The sequence below is a fragment of the Lontra canadensis genome, unplaced genomic scaffold (genome assembly GCF_010015895.1).
Source record: "Lontra canadensis isolate GAN:19392208 unplaced genomic scaffold, GSC_riverotter_1.0 scaffold87, whole genome shotgun sequence".
Taxonomy (NCBI): Eukaryota; Metazoa; Chordata; class Mammalia; order Carnivora; family Mustelidae; genus Lontra; species Lontra canadensis.
Window position 1 is genome coordinate 4,072,280 of NW_022631081.1, and position 20,042 is coordinate 4,092,321.

The 20,042-nt window shown below is 38.9% G+C and overlaps 1 protein-coding gene and 1 pseudogene across 9 annotated transcripts in view; both read left to right on the plus strand.

Annotated features, from left to right (window-relative positions):
- MTMR3 (myotubularin related protein 3) overlaps positions 1–20,042 on the plus strand; it is a 138,632-nt gene that overhangs the window by 6,810 nt on the left and 111,780 nt on the right. The gene's annotated exons all lie outside the window — the stretch shown is intronic.
- On the plus strand, positions 5,672–6,172 carry LOC116882789 (annotated as a pseudogene).

A 20,042-nucleotide genomic window follows, 5' to 3' on the forward strand; every position in this document is an offset into this window, starting at 1 on the left:
CCCCCGCTCGTGCTCTTTGGCAGGTGTGCATGCTCTCAAATAAAATCTTTAAAAAAAAAAACAACAAAAAACGGTCCCACCTGGGTTGCCTTGGTGGCTCAGTCATTAAGCGTCTGCCTTTGGCTTTGGTCATGATCCCCCTGGGATCGAGCCTCACATTGGGCTCCCTGCTCTGCAGGAAGCCTGCTTTTCCCTCTCCCACTCCTCTTGGCTTGTGTTCCCTCTCTCCCTGTGTCTCTCTTCTGTCAAATAAATAAATAAAATCTTAAAAAAAAAAAAAAGTCCCACCAATAGTATGTTAGTGGTGGGACTAATATTATTCTTGCTAGTGATTTATTATCTTTTAAATTGTTGGTGGGAGTTTAAGATAGTTTGGGAATAGTTTTCCTTTTTTTTTTTTTTTTTTTCAGCATCAGGTCTTAGCCTCTGCAGTTTAACTCTGTGAAAGGGGTGGGTAAAAATGAAAGTGCAGTGACAGAATACATCAGGCCAGTGATCTCCAAAATTTTGATCATCTCAGTGGAAAAAAAAATTTGAGCATTAATCTTCACCCTTAAGTATTTAATTTACAAACAATATGGATAGTAACTGGTTATTATGTACCTTATAAAATATAAACAAAGAAAATTAACAAGGATGAGAAAAATAAAGTGGGGCACCTGGGTGGCTAAGTGTGTTAAGCTTCTGCCTTTGGCTCAGGTCATCATCCCAGAACCCTGGGATTGATATCCACCCCCCACCCCCAGTCCCAAGTCAGGCTTCCTGCTCAGCAGGATGTCTGCTTCTCCCTCTGCCACCCCCGACCCCCGCCACGTTAGGGCTCTCTCTCTCTGAAATTAAAAAAAAAAAAAAAAAAAAAAAAAGTTCAAGTATTTTTCTTCTTTACCCCAGTGGAGTGTTTGGGGGTATACCTTTAGGTATATTACTTTTTTTTTTTTTTAATGTCACTGCTTTAGACTTGTAAAATTTAATGTTGGGCCTTTATGATTGATTTTGGGCATTTCCTCTCATTCTGCAGATGGTCCAGTCTAACTGGATTATGATAGTCTTTAAAGCGTGCCATGCTTTTGAGAGTTATATCTGCAATAAGGGCAAACATATAAATCTTGCTGAAAATATTTGATACTTTTTGTCATTGTTGAGGTGGCTGAATTTGAAAAGGGAAAATCACGGAAACAGTCTTAAGTAGTCTACTTTTCTTAGATATGAAGAATTGATACTGTGTAGGGTATATTTTAAAAAGTATGTGCTTTACGGAAAGCAGTTTGCCTATAACATGTCCCTATTTTCTAAGAACCTAGAAACTGAGGGAAGGGATGAATAATTGCTACTTGCTTCCTTTGCTTGCAAAGTACCACAATTAACCTGTCACTCTAACTCCATTTGGAAGAGCCTGAACCTATAACTTAAAAAAAAATCCTTTATTGGGCTGAAATTTTCCATGATAAATCTTAGGTTAAAAAGTAACTTTTTAAATTAAGTTTGAATAAGTTGCTTTTGATTTGTGTCCCCCCCCCCCGCCCCTACCATATGTTATGAAATCGGGAAATGGTGCTTTTTGTACCAGAAAAATGAATCTCCCTTTCTACTCCCATCGTGGGAAACTTAATTTCAGTTATTTCATATGGTTCATTGTCAGAGAAAGATAATATTGAGGTCTTAGAGATTGTGGAAAGAGCAGCTCGTGATTATTTTTTTGTCAGTTAAAAGAAATGAGATAATTTAGTGCTTTCTTTTTACCTTACATAGCATGATTTATAAGGTGCTTTCACATATCTTCTTAGACTCAAAGGAATTAAGAGCGTAATTTAATGAGAGATGTGATTTCTGTTCCTTTGAGGCCACGTGCCTCGTGTTTGACATCATATTTAAAGAGGTAGACTGTGAGCCCTGCAGAAGTAGGGATGGCTGTTCTCCCTTACTCCCTGGCACTTGTACTACCTGGTACAGAGTTAAGGTGTCTATACTTCTGGACTGTTCAAACTCTTATGTATTTATTTACACATGTAAATAAGTTATAAAGTTGTAAAAGTAATAGTTACAATTTTTTGTAGTTCTTTCATCTGATGTGCACAGAGCATGTTTTTGTGGGAGGGGTGATTAATTTTACATCACCCTTTCAGGTATTTAATTTTTTTAATTTTTAAATTTTTTTCCCAGCCTTTCAGATATTTTACCTTCTCCTAAGGATAGTTTAGAGACCGAAAAAAAAATCAGTCTTGATTTAATTCCTTTTACTATGTGTGTTCCTCCTGCTGCCAAGACTGGGGTGTGTGTGTGTGTGTGTGTGTGTGTGAGAGAGAGAGAGAGAGAGAGAGAGAGAGAGATTGATTGATTTATGTAGTAGGCTGCTGCTTAAGAAGGAAGCATTAGTTTTTGGGTATATAATGGTTCTTGAAATATGGACTCAGTGGTTGCCATGGGGTGAATTTCTCTGATTTGTCTCATTCTCTCCAGTTCCATGTACACACATGGTTTTGGCTTAGAAAACACTGAAGAAAATTAGTCTTCAAAAGAACTAGTAAGTTATTTCCCTTTTCTGCTGTACTTAAAATCCTGTTCAGAAGGTAAACTAATACACTTTTGTAAATAAGAGAGACCCTGGAAAGACAGGAATAGAAAAAAAATTTTTTTAAAAGATTTTATTTATTTATTTGACAGAGAGATAGCATAAGTAGCCAGAGCGGCAGGCAGAGGGGGAAGCAGGCTCTCCGCTGAGCAGGGAGCCCAAAGCAGGGCTCTGTCCCAGGACCCATCATGACTGGAGCTGAAGCAGCTGCTTAACTGAGCCACCCAGGCCCCCCACAGGAATAGAAATATTAATAATGATTAATATTTGGCTGGTGGGATATGATATGAGCTCATATGAGATGCTGTTTTCTGCTTCATGTTCTTCTGTAGTTTTCCAGTGTTCTATGAGCATGTACTACTCTTACTAAGAAATGGCTATTTTAAAGTACATTTTGATGTCTTTAGTTTTCATTTTTTTTTTTTTAAGATTTTTATTTATTTATTTGACACAGAGAGATCATAAGTAGGCAGAGAGGCAGGCAGTGAGAGAGAGGGGGAAGCAGGCTCCCTGCCCATCCCAGGACCCTGAGATCATGACCCGAGCTGAAGGCAGAGGCCTAGGCCACTAAGCCACCCAGGTGCCCCTCATTGGGTGTCTTTAGAGGGTTTAAGTCATAGTTACCAGTGTGAAAGTGGGTAGTTAACCGGCTCCAGTTCTTAAGCAGGGTGGCAGATTTGAACTTTGTGATTGTAAACTCCACTGAGCTTTGATCACCTTTACACACAAGAAGAGCTTCATCTAATTTTCTTCCTGATGAGCTAATTGAAAATTATGAGTTATGCCTTGAAGAGAAAAATCAGATTCTGTGAACCCTAAACACAGGGCTCAACCTTAATTCCCAGTTCTCCTGCTGACTTGCCATGTGAACTTGAGCAAGTTCTATAGCTGTGTGTGTGTGTGTGTGTGTGTGTGTGTGTTAAGTGGGATTAGAGCAACAAAGAGGTGATAGCATTTTATACATGTAATTTGAACTGGAGGATATTTAGATAAATTGCTTTCATTATGACAATGTAGTCTTCCTGGGGTCTTGATGTTAATGTACAGCTTAGAGTTGAGCCACTGTAAATTTATATACTAGTGATATTTTAGGAAGATCTATATAATATATCCTTTAGAGTTTAAGTGATTAGATAGAGCCTGTCAGCTTGTGTTGTTTTTTTTTTCCTGCACATTAAATGTTAGATTTTTGGGGTAGGACATTTGTAATTATCTACCCTTTATTTTTTTAAAGAATAAGATTAAAGTTGAAGAGCAATCAAGGTAATAAATGTGGGTACTACTATAAGTTAATGGAGTTTTTCAGTTAGAAGTTTTATAGTAAATAATAAGCTTGTGAAAAGAAAATACCCTGTAGAAGTCTACAGAGCCCATTTTCCTCTGTTCTTAAATTCCATACCTGCCTTTCCTTTTTTATTATTTTTTAATTTTTGTTTATTTTATTTTTTTAAAAGATTTTATTTATTCATTTGACAGATCACAAGTAGGCAGAGAGGCAGGCAGAGAGGGGGGGCAAAGCAGGCTCCCCGCCGAGCAGAGAGCTCGATGTGGGGCTCTATCCCAGGACCCTGGGATCATGACCTGAGCTGAAGGCAGATGTTTTAACCCACTGAGCCACCCAGGCACCCCTGCCTTTCCTTTTTTAAAAGTAAAATTTGAGTATTTCCAAAATTCAGAAAAACACAAAGAATAATTTAACGAATGTCATGTATTTAATAGATGTTGGTTTAGATTTAATAGATGTTGATGACTTGTTAGATTTGCCTGGATGTTTGTTTTTAAAATTTAAATATCATATAATTGGAGTCCCTTTTGCTCTCCTCCTAGATCCTGTTTCCATTACCCAGAGATGATTTATCTTTCTTAGCCTTTGCTCTTATATTCTTCCTATAGTTAGATGTATTTAACTTGTAGTATTATGTGTTTCAGATATGTATGATACCTAAGTATATGTATTCTGCAATTTGAGAGCTTGAAATTTATCTGTATCGATATGTATGTATTTACTTCATTTATTCAGTTGTGTGAATAGGAAAGTTTTAGTCCCCTGTTGATAGTTGTTTTCAGTTAATGTTTAGATTGAAAAATTTTCCTCTAATAGGATCAAAGTATACATGCTTTTCTACAATTTGCTTTTTTTCTCACAATAATAATGTATTACATCTTACCCTATCATAAAATGTAAGTACCATTTTTAAATACTGTTTTTTTTTTTTTTTAAATTTTATGTCTATTTAAGTAATCTCTCTACCCAGTGTGGGGCACAAACTCATGATCCTCAGATCAAGAGTTGCATGCCCCACCAACTGAGCCAGCCAGGTGCCCCCATGTAGGTTTTTATTTTTTATTTATTTTTTATTTTTTTAACTTAATAGACACTATTATTTATCCTAGTCCCTTACTGATTGACATCTAGGGTTTTTCTTTTTTTCTGTCTTCAAAAGTGCCGTCTGTAATGGATAGTCTTGTACTTCATACTTTTGAACAAGAATTGGATTATTTCTACAGAAATAGTTCTGCAAAATAAATTCTTGGGGAATAGAATTGCATGTAATAAATATAGATGGCTTTTATATTAAAGCTAAACCACTATATGTGTTTGTAACTTTCTTTTTTTATATATATATTTTTAAATTTAATTTAATTTTATTATTATTATTATTTTTTAAGATTTTATTTATTCATTTGACAGAGAGATCACAAGCAGGCAGAGAGGCAGGCAGAGAGAGAGGAGGAAGCAGGCTCCCTGCTGAGCAGAGAGCCCGATGTGGGGCTCGATCCCAGGACTCCGAGATAATGACCTGAGCCGAAGGCAGCGGCTCAACCCACTGAGCCACCCAGGCGCCCCTAATTTTATTTTTTATAAACATATTATTTGTAACTTTCTTGTTCCTGGTCTGTTCATTTAGGTTTGTTCAAAATGGGTGCTTGTATGAGATGCTGAAAAGATAATTTCCTAATATATAAATTAATATATTAAAATTGCATGGTAGAGGGGAGCCTGGCCAGCTCGGTGCGTAGAGTATGTGACTCTTGATCTTAGGGTCGAGTTCAAATCCCCTGTGGGGCGTGTAGCCTGCTTAAAAAATTGTAGAGGTCTCCTCGGCCCTGGGAGCAGCTCTCCTGCCACAGCCCCTCATTCCCTGAAAATGTACGCCTGTGCAAAGTTCGTCTCCACCCCGTTCTTGGTCAGGAGCACCTCTCAGCTGTTGAGCCGATCACTGTCTGCAGTGGTGCTAAAACCACCGGAGACACTGACAGATGAGGCACCTTATAAGGGCCTCAGCATCTTGGCAGCCCCACGTCCCCTGACCTCACTTATTCCTAGCCGAAGCTTCCAAACCAGCGCCATTTCAAGGGACATCGATACAGCAGCCAAGTTCATTGGGGCTGGGGCTGCCACGGCAGGGGTGGCTGGCTCTGGGGCTGGAATTGGGACTGTGTTTGGGAGCCTCATCATTGGTTATGCCAGGAATCCCTCTCTGAAGCAACAGGTCTTCTCCTACGCCATTCTGGGCTTTGCCCTCTCGGGAGGCCATGGGGCTCTTTTGCCTGATGGCGGCCTTTCTCATCCTCTTCGCCATGTGAAGGAGCCGTCTCCACCTCCCATCGGTCTTTCTCCCGTGTCTCGTCTGCCCTGTATAATCCTTTTCCTATACCTCCCCAGGCAGCCTGGGGAAAGTGGTTGGCTCAGGGTTTGACAGAGGGAAGACAAATAAATACTGTATTAATAAGAGCAAAAAAAAAAAAAAAAATTGTAGAGACGAGGAGTCCAGCTTTGTATAGAGAATGTGGAATGTTTGGGGAATGGGGAATAGTTTGGGGAATGGTTTTGATTTTGCTAGCTAGGACAGAATAGAAGATAGAGAATTCAAAGACACGTTTGCAAAGTGTGTAAGCTACAAATTGTTGACATCAAATAATTAAAGTGTTTGAATATTTTTTTACTCTCTGTACTGAGTCCTTTTAGGCTTTTGAGTTAAAAGGCAATTTTGGGGAAGATGTGTCTGATAGCAGTTGCATGATTGGGAGCAGGTGAAGATTGGAAAACAGTGAGGAATCCGTACTGTGCACACACAGGTAATGAGGACCTGAATGAAGGTGGTGGCAGGGTGGTAATTGAGGTGGCTAGATTAAGGTAGAAGATTGCTAGCTGACACCCTAAAGGAAATGAACATTTGTGAACTAGTTGAATTGGAGGTATGCAGCAGTGATTCAAAGTTGATGGGTTTTGGGCCTTTGTGAATAATGATAGTACAGAAATGTGGAATTGGGAGGAGGAACTGGTTCTGGAAAAGGACTAAAATGAAATCCTTCATACATTTAACATTGAGGCCAGGGGATAAGGAAAAATGTCCTGCAGGAACTTGGATATAGAGAATTTCAGGTAGGAAAAAAGGTAGGTTGGCTTCATCTCAATAAGGTCTTGAACGTAGAAGAGACAAAGATTGAGTATCACATTTTGGGGGGTGGGAGAAGAAGATAAAACAGTTGAAATTAGGTTAATTAGGTATAGTAGAAACAGGAGAAGAGAGGATTTCCAAATTAAGTGATAATTAGTTAAGTTTGAGTGAAATTAGGGAAGATGAAATAATTGGATTTGGTGATCCATGCTAGTCATTGATCATGATTTTCTTAGATTAATTTTTTTTTTTTTTAAAGATTTTATCTATTTATTTGACAGAGAGATCACAAGCAGGCAGAGAGGCAGGCAGAGAGAGAGGAGGAAGCAGGCTCCCCGCCAAGCAGAGAGCCCGATGTGGGGCTCGATCCCAGGACTCCGAGACCATGACCTGAGCCGAAGGCAGCGGCCCAACCCACTGAGCCACCCAGGTGCCCCCTTAGATTAAGTTTTACCATAGTAAAGGGCTAGAGGTGAGTGGGAGATGAGATTGCATTTATAGAACAAGTGCTGGTTCAGTAGAACTTTTTCTGATGATCTTTCTGGCATTCGCTATCTGCACTGTCCAGTACATATTAAGCATTTAAAATTTGGCTAGTTTGACCAAGAAACTAAATTAAAAAAATTTTTTAGAAGTTAATTTAATTTCCTTTTTTTACCTGTAGTATAGTTGACGTTTAAACTTCAATAGCCACATATGGCCAGTGGTTGTCCTGTTGGATAGCACAGATTATGGACTCAGTGAAACAGATGTAGATTAAGCCATAGGAAGAGATCTCAGGATAAAATAGAGGCATTTAGTTATGTAAAAAATTTGTTGCAGTTCTATCGAAATGGTATTGGAATTAGACATTCTAGTGCAAACCAGATTTTTATATTTTTACTCTTTGTGTTTGGTGTTGGCAGTAATTAATGACTCTTTTCAATGTATAAGAGCAACATTGAAGAATGTAATTTTAAGGGGTGCCTGTGTGGCTCAGCTGGTTAAGTATCTGCCTTCAGCTCAGGTCACGATCCCAGGGTCCTGGGATCCAGCCCGGCATTGGGCTCCCTGCTCAGCGGGAAGCCTGCTTCTCCCTCTCCCACTCCCCCTGCTTTGTGTTCTTCTCTTGTGGTCTCTCTGTCAAATAAATAAAATCTTAAAAAAAAAAAAAAAAAAGTAATTTTAAAATAATTATGGTCTGCTATCCCTTCATGATTATTTTTTGTCTTTTAAGAAAAGGTTGCAATTCAAATTTTACTGATGAAAGAATAATATTTGAGACCTTTTGGGTCTCTGTTTTCTCTAACTAAAAGTAACTGAAAATATCTATCTTAGGAATCTCATTGGAGACTTTAACTGTAGAGAGCAAATTGATGGTTACCAGAGGAGTGGTGAGTGGGGGCATGGGTAAAATAGGTGATGGGTTTTAAGGAGTGTGCTTGAAATAAAAACTTAAAGAAAAATTCAATTTTCAAGCAAAAAAAACACCCAAACTCATTAGGTAGAGAAGAAATACCAGTTATACTTGACTTTAAATAAATCAGTATTTAGATTGAGAAATGGTTTGCTTTGATAATAATTTATGGTTTAAATTTGAATATTTCTAGTGTTGGGAGAATGTTTCTTACTATCTGCGTAACCTAAGTGCTCTCTGTTTGCAAGAAGAAAAAGTATATGAAAGAACCCATTCATAAGATAACACACAGTGTGTGATTCCATTTTTACAAAGTTTAGAAAACAGACAAAAGTAAGAGATGGTAGTTGAACTCAGGAGAATGGCTGTTTATCTTGGTGATATGCACAAGGTAGACTTTAGGGGTGCTGGTAATGTTCTGTGTCTTCATTTGGGTGATGATTTCATGGTTTTCTTCAGACAACTGTTTATGAGAGTCATTAAGTTTTATACTTAATGTGCATTTTTTTGTAGGTATATTATACCTCAGTTTTTAAAACTTTTACCCTCTCACAAAATTCTAGTAAACATAATCAGTTGAATTTGTCTCCCTTTTGCTTTTTTTCTTTAAACTTTTCTATTACTTCTCTTCATAAAGGAATACATTTAATGATGAAACTTTTCTTTAAAAAATTAAAAAATTATTTATTTTGGGGCGCCTGGGCGGCTCAGTGGGCTAAGCCTCTGCCTTCAGCTCAGGTCATGATCTCAGGGTCCTAGGATTGAGCCCCACAACAGGCTCTCTGCTCAGCAGGGAGACTGCTTCCTCCTCTCTCTCTTTGCCTGCCTCTCTGCCTGCCTCTCTGCCTATTTGTGATCTTGGTCTGTCAAATAAATAAAATTAAAAAAAAATTAGAAAAAATTTTATTTATTTGACAGACCGAAATCACAAGTAGGCAGAGAGGCAGGGGGAGAGAGAGAGAGAGAGAGAGAGAGAAGGAGGAGGAGGAGGAGGAGGAAGCATGCGCCCTGCTGAGCAGAGAGCTGATGTAGGGCTCGATGCCAGGACCCTGGGATCATGACCTGAGCTGAAGGCAGAGGTTTTAACCTACTGAGCCACCCAGGTGCCCGTAATGATGAAACATTTCACCTGTGTATTTTTAAAAAATATTTTGTTTATTTGAGAGAGAGAGAGAGAATGAGAGCGAGCGAGCATGAGGAGGAAGGTCTGAGGGAGAAGCAGACCCCCTGCTGAGCAGGGAGCCCAGTGTGGGACTCGATCCCGGACTCCAGGATCATCACCTGAACTGAAGGCAGTCATTTAACTGAGCCACCCAGGTGCCCTGTTGTTTCTTTTTTGAAGTAAGTTCCATGCCCTGAGTGGAGCCCAGCATGGGGCCTAAATCCAAGACCCAGAGATCAAGACCTGAGCTGAAACCAAGAGTTGGATGTTAGACCCTTAACTGATGAAGCCACCCAGGCACCCCTCACCTTTTTCAGTTATGATATAAAGCAAGCATACAGGGGCGTCTGGATGGCTCAGGTCATGATCTCAGGGTCCTGGGATCGAGCCCCGCATCGGGCTCTCTACTCAGAGAGCCTGCTTCCCCCTCTCTCTCTGCCTACTTCTGATCTCTCTCTCTGTCAAATAAATAAAATCTTTTTTAAAAGAGTATTTATTTATTTATTTGACAGACACAGGCCGCAAGTAGGCAGAGAGGCAGGCAGAGAGAGAGAGGGAAGCAGGCTCCCTGCTGAGCAGAGAGCCGGACGTGGGGCTCAATCCTAGGACCCTGGGATCATGACCTGAGCAGAAGGCAGAGGCTTTAACCCACTGAGCCACCCAGGCGCCCCAAATAAATAAAATCTAAAAAAAAAAATTAAAAAAGCATACAGAGGACTGCACAGAAAGTGTATAGCTTAATGTATTTTTAAAATGCATAAATTGCAGGTGGTTTTTTTGTTTTTGTTTTTGTTTTTTTGGTATATCATACCTGTATCAGAAGAGAAAGGTTTGATGGAGGGCAAAAATATTTGGAGAGAACAAAGTTGAAATCTCAGAAGAGCAGAACAGCAGATCCTTTTCTTGGCTCTGCCTTCATCTTACTGTCCTTTTGAGCAAGTCATTAAACTTATTTGGGCCTCTGATTTTTTTTTAAGGTTTTTTTTTTTTCTTTTTTTAAAGAGGGAGTGTGTGCACAAACAAGCATGAGTGGGGGAGTGGCACGCAGAGGGAGAGGAAGAAGCAGGCTCCCTGCTCTGCAAGGAGCCCTATGTGGGGCTTGATCCCAGGATCCTGGGATCATAACTTGAGCCAAAGGCAGGTGCTTAATGGTCTGAGCCACCCAGGCACCCCTGGGCCTTGGATTTTTCTGTATAACAGGGGCATTACTTAACATTCTTTGTAGGGTGACTTGGTGTAGTTCAGGTGAAATTATAGGAACTTAGAATGGTGTTAATGCATAAGTATTTGGAGTATTACATTTAGGTCTCTTACCCTACAGGGCAGAATTATGATACACAAAGGTAAATGATTTGTCCAAGGACACTGAGCTGGTGATTATTAATATTCATTTATATTCGCTTGAAACTTGCTGAGGCGTAAGTATGTCAGGCACTGTTCTAAGTGATTATATGTATATTAGTTCACTTAATTGTCTAGAATTATTCCCAGACATAGATATAATTATTATTTTGCTGATGAGAAAATTGAGGCAAAATGAGGTTAAATAACTTGCCCAGGTAGTTGAGTTGTTGAGCCTGAGCTTTTAACCATTTTGCTGTACTGCCTAGTTAAGTGAAAGCACTTAAAAATTTTAGGCACATGTTAAGATCTTAATCTCTTGCAGATATTTTGAAGTGAAATTTTGCGTTTTTGAACCAGAATTAGGAGCGGAAGCTCATTTGTTGTGACCGTAATAAATCTAGATAAGATTGGTGTTCATATATTTTTTTGGTGTTAATACTTATTGCTTGGGTTTTATTCCCTCTTTGACAAAGCTTATTTTCTTCCAGCACTACTAGGATGTAAATAATAGGTAGTTTTCTTAAAAAACTTTTCTTAAAAACCCGATGTGGGGCTCGAATTCACCACCCCAAGATCAAGAGTCACATTCTTGGGGCGCCTGGATGACACAGTTGTTTGAGTATCTGCCTTCAGCTCACCTCATGATCCCACAGCCCTGGATTGAGCCCTGTGTCTGGCTCCCTGCTCAGTCACGAGTTTCCTTCTTCTCCTCTGACAACCGCGCACCCCCACTCGCGCAAATGGGCTTGCTCTTCCAGATGAATAAATAAAAATTCTTAAAAAAAAAAAAAAAAGGGTCATTGTCTACTGACTGAGCCAGCCAGGTGCCCCAAATATATGTGTATTTTTTATATATGTATTTATATATATATTTTTTAAGGTTTTATTTATTCATTTGACAGAGATCACAAGTAGGCAGAGAGGCAGGCAGAGAGAGAGGAAGGGAAGCAGGCTCCCTGCTGAGCAGAGAGCGACATGGGGCTCAGGGCTCCATCCCAGGACCCTGAGATTATGACCTGAGCCGAAGGCAGAGGCTTTAACCCACTGAGCCACCCAGGTGCCCTGTATTTATGTTTATTATATATTTATATATTACGTGTATAAACCCAATCAATGAATATATGTATTTACTTTTTTTAATTCTAAGAGAATTTATAACTACCTTACATATATTATTTTAATTTCTAGACAAAAATATTAATGGAAGGTTTGGTGTACCTGCTTTGTTGTTTAAGCAGCATCTGGTCCTGTTTTCAGATTAAGATTCTACCACCTCCGTATTTTAGAAAAATTTTACAACTAAGGTATAATTTACATATAGTGAGACTCACCCTTTTTGAGTACAGTTCTGTGAGTTGTAGAAACACATATGATCACAGTGATGGAGATACAGAATAGTTCCATCATCTCAGGAGATTTTTCTCCTGGCCCTCTCTAGTCCACCCATTCCCCCACTTCTCATCTCTGGCAAGTACTGATCTATTTTGTCATTACAGTTTTGTCTTTTCAGGAATTCCTTATGAATGGAATCATGCAGTATGTAGCTTTTTGAGACTGGCTTCTTTAACACAATGTACTTTGACATACCCATATTTTGTGAATTAGTAATTTTAATTGCTGAGCAGCTTTTCATTGTATGGGCGTACCATGGTTTATTCATTTTTCAAGCTCATTGGGGTTGTTTCCAGTTTTTAGTGACTACAAAAAACTGCTATAAAAACATTTGTACACACATACACGTATACATGCCCTTTTTTTAAAAGATTTTATTTTTTAAATTATTTTTTAAATTTTTTTAAAAGATTTTATTTATTTATTTGACAGAGATCATGAGTAGGAAGAGAGGCAGGCAGAGAGAGGAAGGGAAGCAGGCTCCCTGCTGAGCAGAGAGCCCGAAGCGGGGCTCCATCCCAGGACTCTGGGATCATGACCTGAGCTGAAGGCAGAGGCTTTAACCCACTGAGCCACCCAGGTGCCCCTAAGATTTTATTTTTAAGTAATCTTTACACCTAATGTAGGGCTTGAATTTACAACTCCAAGATCAAGATTCCTATGCTCTACCAACTCAGCCAGCCAGGTGCTCCATGCCCATGTATTCTTTGGGGGGGTGGGGGTAGAGGGAGAGGGGCAGAGGAAGAGGGAGTGAGAGAATATGAAACAGGTTCCATGCTCAGTGCGAAACATGACCTGAGGCACCCCATTCCATGTACTTAATGCATTTTAAAAAAATATGGTGCCCAGAGCTTTTGTAACTTTACCGTGGAACTTGAGGCTTATTAATTTTCACAGAAAATTGTAAATTACTTATTAAACTTCATTCCCAAGGAAGCCCACTCTGGAATGAGAATAGTTTGTTATAGAAATAATCTTGTAAACTGTAAATCAGACTTTTCTTTAAGGAAGTAGGCAGACACACTTAGTCAATGGATAAATTTATTTACAAAACTCCCTTTTTAAAAAAAAAATTTTTTTTTTTTTTTATATGACAGAGAGAGATCACAAGTAGGCAGAAAGGCAGGCAGAGAGAAAGGGGGAAGCAGACCCCCCGCCGAGCAGAGAGCCCGATGTGGGGCTCAATCCCAGGACCCTGGGATCATGACCTGAGCCGAAGGCAGACGCTTAACCCACTGAGCCACCCAGGTTCCCCAAACTCCCTTTTTTTTTTAACTTACAAAACTTCTTAGTACATTATTTCATATTTTATGTTTTTAGTAGCTCTTGAATTATGAATCCTTGACATTGTTTTGTTCCTCTGAGTAGCAGAATGGTTATGTAATTTTGGTTATGAAAAGTTTTTTTTTTTTTTAAAGATTTTATTTATTGATTTGACAGAGATCACAAGTAGACAGAGAGGCAGGCAGAGAGAGAGAGAGAGGGAAGCAGGCTCCCTGCTGAGCAGAGAGCCCGATGCGGGACTCGATCCCAGGACCCTGAGATCATAACCTGAGCTGAAGGCAGCGGCTTAACCCACTGAGCCACCCAGGCGCCCCTGAAAAGTTTTAAGTAAAACATGTTTAGCTAGAGTTCCTGCTGCATTTCCTCTCCTTTCTTAAGGTGCCTGGAGGTATTAATATTAGTAGTCATAGTTTCATGTGAATAAGACATAAAACTTACGTTTCATGGCTTATGGTTGATTAACTACTTGAATTAAGTTATCCTCTTTGTTACTAGGTAGTGAACTTTCTTTTTCTTGCAATATGAGACCGAGGGAGAGGTGGGACCTTTTTACATTAGAAAAGACATTGCAGGCAATTTTTGCAAGTTAAGGGTTCGAGCTTCCAGTTCTCACCCTGCAAAGGACTACAGAAACGACCATAGGTGGTTTCACACTTTCAAGAATAGTATGTCTGCGTGTTTCTTTTGTTTAGTCTAGAATTTTAGCTTTAGATTTAAATCCCATGTTTTAAGTACTTGGTGTACAGAGCTGTAGGTCTTCTTTCAGAAGTGTATATTTCTTCTAAGTTAAAATGCTCAGAATACGGAATATTGTGTTTAGAACTGAGAGATGTTACATTTCAAGTATCATTTGGTAAGTGATTATTTGATATTTCATTTGTGGGTTTTCATGTTTCTAGCCTTTTCACATGGAAATATCTACCTGGAGATGTCCAATCTTGACAGAATGGAGATTGCAAATTTGGTCTTCTGTATGTGGTTGCTTGATAGGGACAAGACTTAGTTATTAGGCTTTTACTTTTTCTGATACTACAGTGTTGGTGATCCAGGTCTAAAATTCCAGCATAAGGTTGCCAACATTAAAAACATGGGAATATGGAGGTAACAACTGTGGTTCTAGTATTACAAATAAGGTTTTAATTTGATGTATTAGTTGCACACTATCTGAATTAGGCAGGATAGGCCATGTTGTAACTCACACTTTACAAGTGAATAAATTGTTTCACAGCTGTCAGGACTTATCTGAAGTTGCACTGCTAGTGAATAGGTGAACTAGAACCCAGATCTTCTGACATCAAGTTGGATGCTCTTGGCACTATTGCAGTTTAGTATGATGCAGAGCTCAGGCTTGGGTTTGAATTGTGGTGCCACCACTAGTACCTCTCTCTAATCTTAGGCAAATTCCTTAACTTTTTTGTGCCTCAGATTTCTTAGTTTTAAAATGGGGATAACAAGGGACGCCTGGGTGGCTCAGTCAGTTAAGCGCCTGCCTGGTTAAGCGCCTCCCTTCAACTGGGGTCATGATCCCGGGTGCCTGGGATTGAGTCCCGCATTGGGCTCCTTGCTAAGTGGGGAGCCAGTTTCTCCTGCCTGCTGCTCCTCCTGCTTGTGTTCTCTTTCTCTTTCTGACAAATAAAGTCTTAAAAAACTGGAAATAATAATAGTTGTGCTTTTGTGAGGATTAAGTGCTTAGACAGTAGCTAGCCAATAGTAAGCATTCCATATATGCTCGTGCAGTTGTTGTTACTTTTACTACAGTGCTAACAAGAACACTGCCTCTTTCCACAGGGATCAGTGTTAGAGTTGAAAGAAGGTAAATACAAGAATATTCAAAGATGATAGATTCAGATGGAGCCCAGGAGAATAAGTAGCAAGGGCAATTGTTTTTTGGCAGAAAGATAAGGAGTGTTAGTGTGTGTGTGTGCGCGCGTGCGCGTGTGCATGTGCGTGTGTGTCTTGCTTTTAAGCATCGAAGCAATTGGATATCTAAATACAAATAGTTAAGGCAGAGCTTTAGGACAGGGCTAGAGAGAACTATCAGTGCTGAGGAGGTAAGTTTTTTAATCACCATCACAGATGATATGTGGGAAATTTACTTTGCGCCAAAATTTAAGCAACACTGAGTTGTTGCCCTCTATTACATATGGTTCTTGGGGCTTTGTTACATAAGCAGTAAGAAGCTTACCATACATTTTCATTTTTAGTTGTTATACAGAATAATACAGATATTCACCATGTATCCTAGTATAAATAACAGGGAAATATATCTCCTTAAATTAGTGAATATTTCTTGAGCTCTTTTACCATGTGCATAAAACTCTTAAGGGCTAAGGAATTCTGAATTGTATGTTAGAGGATTATGCCTTTTAGTGTTTGAGTCCTTGTAGGTGGGTAAGGTACTTCCTTGGTATAAGATAATGTTCATTCAAGCATTTTAATTGAATGCAGGTTGTTTGAATTTACTATATTGGGAGCGGATATCTTGCCTTTACTGTAATAATGCTATATAAATTATATATTTTATACTTAGTGTTTTTGAATTTGTATTTATTATGTTTTATTTTTACTTTTTTTTTTTTTTTTAAGATTTCATTTATTCATTTGACAGAGAGCACTAGTAAGGGTAGCAGCAAATGAGGGAGAGGGAGAAACAGGCTCTGCTGAGTAGGGTGTGGGGCTTGATCCCAGGACCCTGGGATCATAACCTAAGCTGAAGGCAGACATCCAACTGACTGAGCCACCCAGGTGCCCCATTTATTACTATTTTTTAAGAACTTGCTTATTTTTAGAGAAAGTGAGTATGCCTTCTAGTAGGAGGGAGGGGCAGAGAGGGAGGGGAGAGAGACTCTTAGACTCTATGCTGGGGAGTCTGATGTTGGCCTTGATCCCAGGACTCTGAGTTAATAACCCGAGCCAAAACCAAGAGACAGGTGCTCAACTGACTATGCCACCCATGTACCCCTCCCTGATTTGCAATTTTTCTTTTAAAGATTTTATTTATTAGAGAGCATAAGCAGGGGGAGTGGGAGAGGGAGAAGCAGACTCCCCACTGAGCATGGAGCCTGATGTGGGGCTCCATCCCAGGACCCTGTGGTCATGACCTGAGCTGAAGGCAGAAGCTTAACCGACTGAGCCACCCAGGCACCCCCTGAATTTGCAATTATTATTGTATACTTAGAGCTTTTCTCCTGTGGGTATTAAAACAACTTTTATGGGTTTTTATGGGTGCATGTTTTAAATTTACACACTAAAATTCTGCATAAGCACATTTTTAATTATGGTAAGTCTCTTAAACTGGTAAAACTGTGTATATTAGCTTTTTTTCCAGAGTCATTATGTATTCTTCTGTTGAGAAACCTGAATCAGAGCTCTATTTTATGATCCTGAATGTTTGCTCTCTTCTCGAATTCATAGAAAACACTTGCTTTTTTTTTTTTTTTAAGGAAAACCATACATGAATATATCTTACTTTCTATATCCTGAAAGTAGATGTTATTATTATCCATTTTTTTTTTTTTAAAGATTTTATTTATTTATTTGAGAGAGAGGCAGTGAGAGAGAGCATGAGCGAGGAGAAGGTCAGAGGGAGAAGCGGACTCCCCATGGAGCTGGGAGCCCGATGGGGGACTCGATCCCAGGACTCCGGGACCATGACCTGAGCCGAAGGCAGTCGTCCAACCAACTGAGCCACCCAGGCGTCCCTATTACCCATTTTTTCTTCAGAGCCACGAGTTTTCCCATTCTTGCTCTGTGGAACTAGTTAGTTGCACTGCATATATTATTCCTCTGTTGTCAACAGTGTTTTCCCTTCTCAAAACTAAGAATTACACATTTTTAAAAAAATTAATGGGTTCCTCTAAAAAGATAGACTGGAATGGGTTTTTTTTTTCCTTCTGGGATAGTTGATGAAAATTTCAGAGAGTTCTTGGCTATCTCAGTTTTTACTAACTTAAAAATTCTTCAGTTCACTTACCTGATACATAAAAGATGACTTTTCCTTTCTCAAGGACATAAAAACTTTTAAATGTACCCATTTGCATAAAATCTACTTAAAAATATCAGGAGATTTTACAGTACATTTTTGGACTCTTACATGTTAGATAATTTTTTTTTTTTTTTTTTTTTTTTACTATGATTCTGTGAAAACTCCTTTGTATTATTTGTCCCTTCTCTTACTGAAACATGTGAGTGGCTTGCTTGGATATGTATCTTTGTCCTTTCTTTGATAAACACTTCGAGGGACTCTTTTGAAATTGTGTTGTGGCCACCATATCAACTCTACAGAAATATGGTTTCATGATTAACTCAACAAAAAGCACATTGGCGGCAGTCCAGAAGCTGACTCACCAAGGAGTAATGATAGACACTTTGAAGGGAATGGCCTATTCCAGGGTCCTATTTCAAAGCTTCATGCTATGATTACATCAGTGAAAGGCAGCCAAGAAATCAAGATGAGATCTTGCTTGTACCTCCTGGGGATAATGGTAGGAAGGATGTAAGTAGTAGGATGCAAGTAAGATTTTTTTTCCCTGACAATCTTGTAAAACTTGGGGATAGAAACTAAGTGAGGATTCAGAATGGGGGTGACCTTTGTGGTGCTGCAGTGGCATTTCCTTTTTGGGCCTGGTTGAAAATAGTCTTGTAGTGACTAAGGGTTAACTCAAGGAGCTCAATGCGTATCAGTTTTCTAGAGCTCAGGGAATATACTTAGCTCACTAGTAAGCACAAGTATCATGTTCACATCAGACACTGTAGCTACTGTTTCCTACTTGAACAGAGCAGAAGAAACCAAAGCAAGACCAGAATCAGTTCAGTTTTGAGGAACAGACCCTTTTTGCTTACTAGTACTGCACATTTTAGGAGTAAAAACCCTATGAAAGTAGACTTGCTTCAGAACTGTGAAATAAATACCAATTCTGATTGTTTTTGTTGATTAGAATGATTGCAGCTCCATTTCTAAATCTAGTTTCATAGCCTCATGTTTTTCTAGGTGACAGATTGTCACCTTAACTTAATTGTTAACTTTGTGGAAATAGCATTATGTCTTTTTCATGTTCTCGAAGGGTTGTCTTTCAGATAAGAAAACCCCTTAATAATCTGAAAGTATTTTTGAGATAAAGCTAAGTGAATATGCCATGATGATAGATTGACCTATTTTTGATTATCGTAGTACTTTCTATTTCTCAATAAAAATAGTTGCACATGGTAGTTCTTTCCTATGGGATATTATGAGAGATTGCTTTGAGGGATTTTCTACATTCTTTTAAGCATAATATTTAGGAATGAATAGCTAGTATTCAAAGTGCTGCCATTTCATATGATTTTTGTCAAGAATGTGCCTCTTTAAGGTTAAAAGTGCTTTCTTTCTTTTCTTTGTCAAAGTTTATTGGTATATTATTTTTAGTGATCTCTATACTGAGTGTGGAGCTGGAATTATGACCCTGAGATCAAGTCACATGCTCTTCTGGCGGAGCGAGTCTGGTGCCCCTGAAAGTGTTTTTCTTTAAGAAAGAGTTACTTGGGGCGCCTGGGTGGCTCAGTGGGTTAAAGCCTCTACCTTCAGCTCAGGTCATGATCCCAGGGTCCTGGGATCGAGCCCCACATCAGGCTCTCTGCTCAACAGGGAGACTGCTTCCTCCTCTATCTCTGCCTGCCTCTCTGCCTACTTGTGATCTTTGTCTGTCAAATAAATAAATAAAAAATCTTAAAAAAAAAAAAAAGTTACTTGTGATATTTTTGTATAGTTTGAGAATATAGATATTTTACCCCCCAGGGATCTGGATCTGGTTTCATGGCACTGAGAGAAAAACAAACAAGCAAACAAACAACTTAGTTCCTCTTAGTCTGTGCTTCTTTTCTGCCTTTTTGTTGGAATGGACTACTTTGACATTGACCATTTTGTTTTTGAGATGGCCTTACATGTGCTAGTCCTCCTTAATACATGGTTTGAATTTTCATGTGTAAATTTATTTATTAGCTAGCTTTATGACTTGGACAAGTTACAAGTTACTTTATCTCTTTGTGCCTTAAGTTCCCCTTCTGTAAAATGGGATGATAACTTGCAGGGTTGTTTTAAGTGCTCTGTGTTGTGTTGGTTATTACAATTATTATAAATAATTGCCTTGACTTCTCCCCTACATTATTTGTAGCTCTCTTTTTTTGTAATTTTTTTCAGAGGCAGTATAACTCAGAATCTAATAGAACTTTTTTTTAAGGAATAATAAGCATTTATATTTAATTCTTTATTATAAATAACTATAAATTTGCTGCTTGTTGAAAAATAGTGTTTATTCCCTCAGGTTGAGCTTTGAAAGATAAAAAATGAGTAGAAAGTGAGCCCTTTTCTGTGTCTTAGAGGTACACAGATACTACTAAATGTAGGTCATTGTTTGACTTGAATTCTGAGTGTAAATGCAGTTATGTAGAACAAAATCAGCTTGCATGGGACTGGAAGTACTGAAAGATAAAACTAGTTGGTAGCAAACTGTGTTA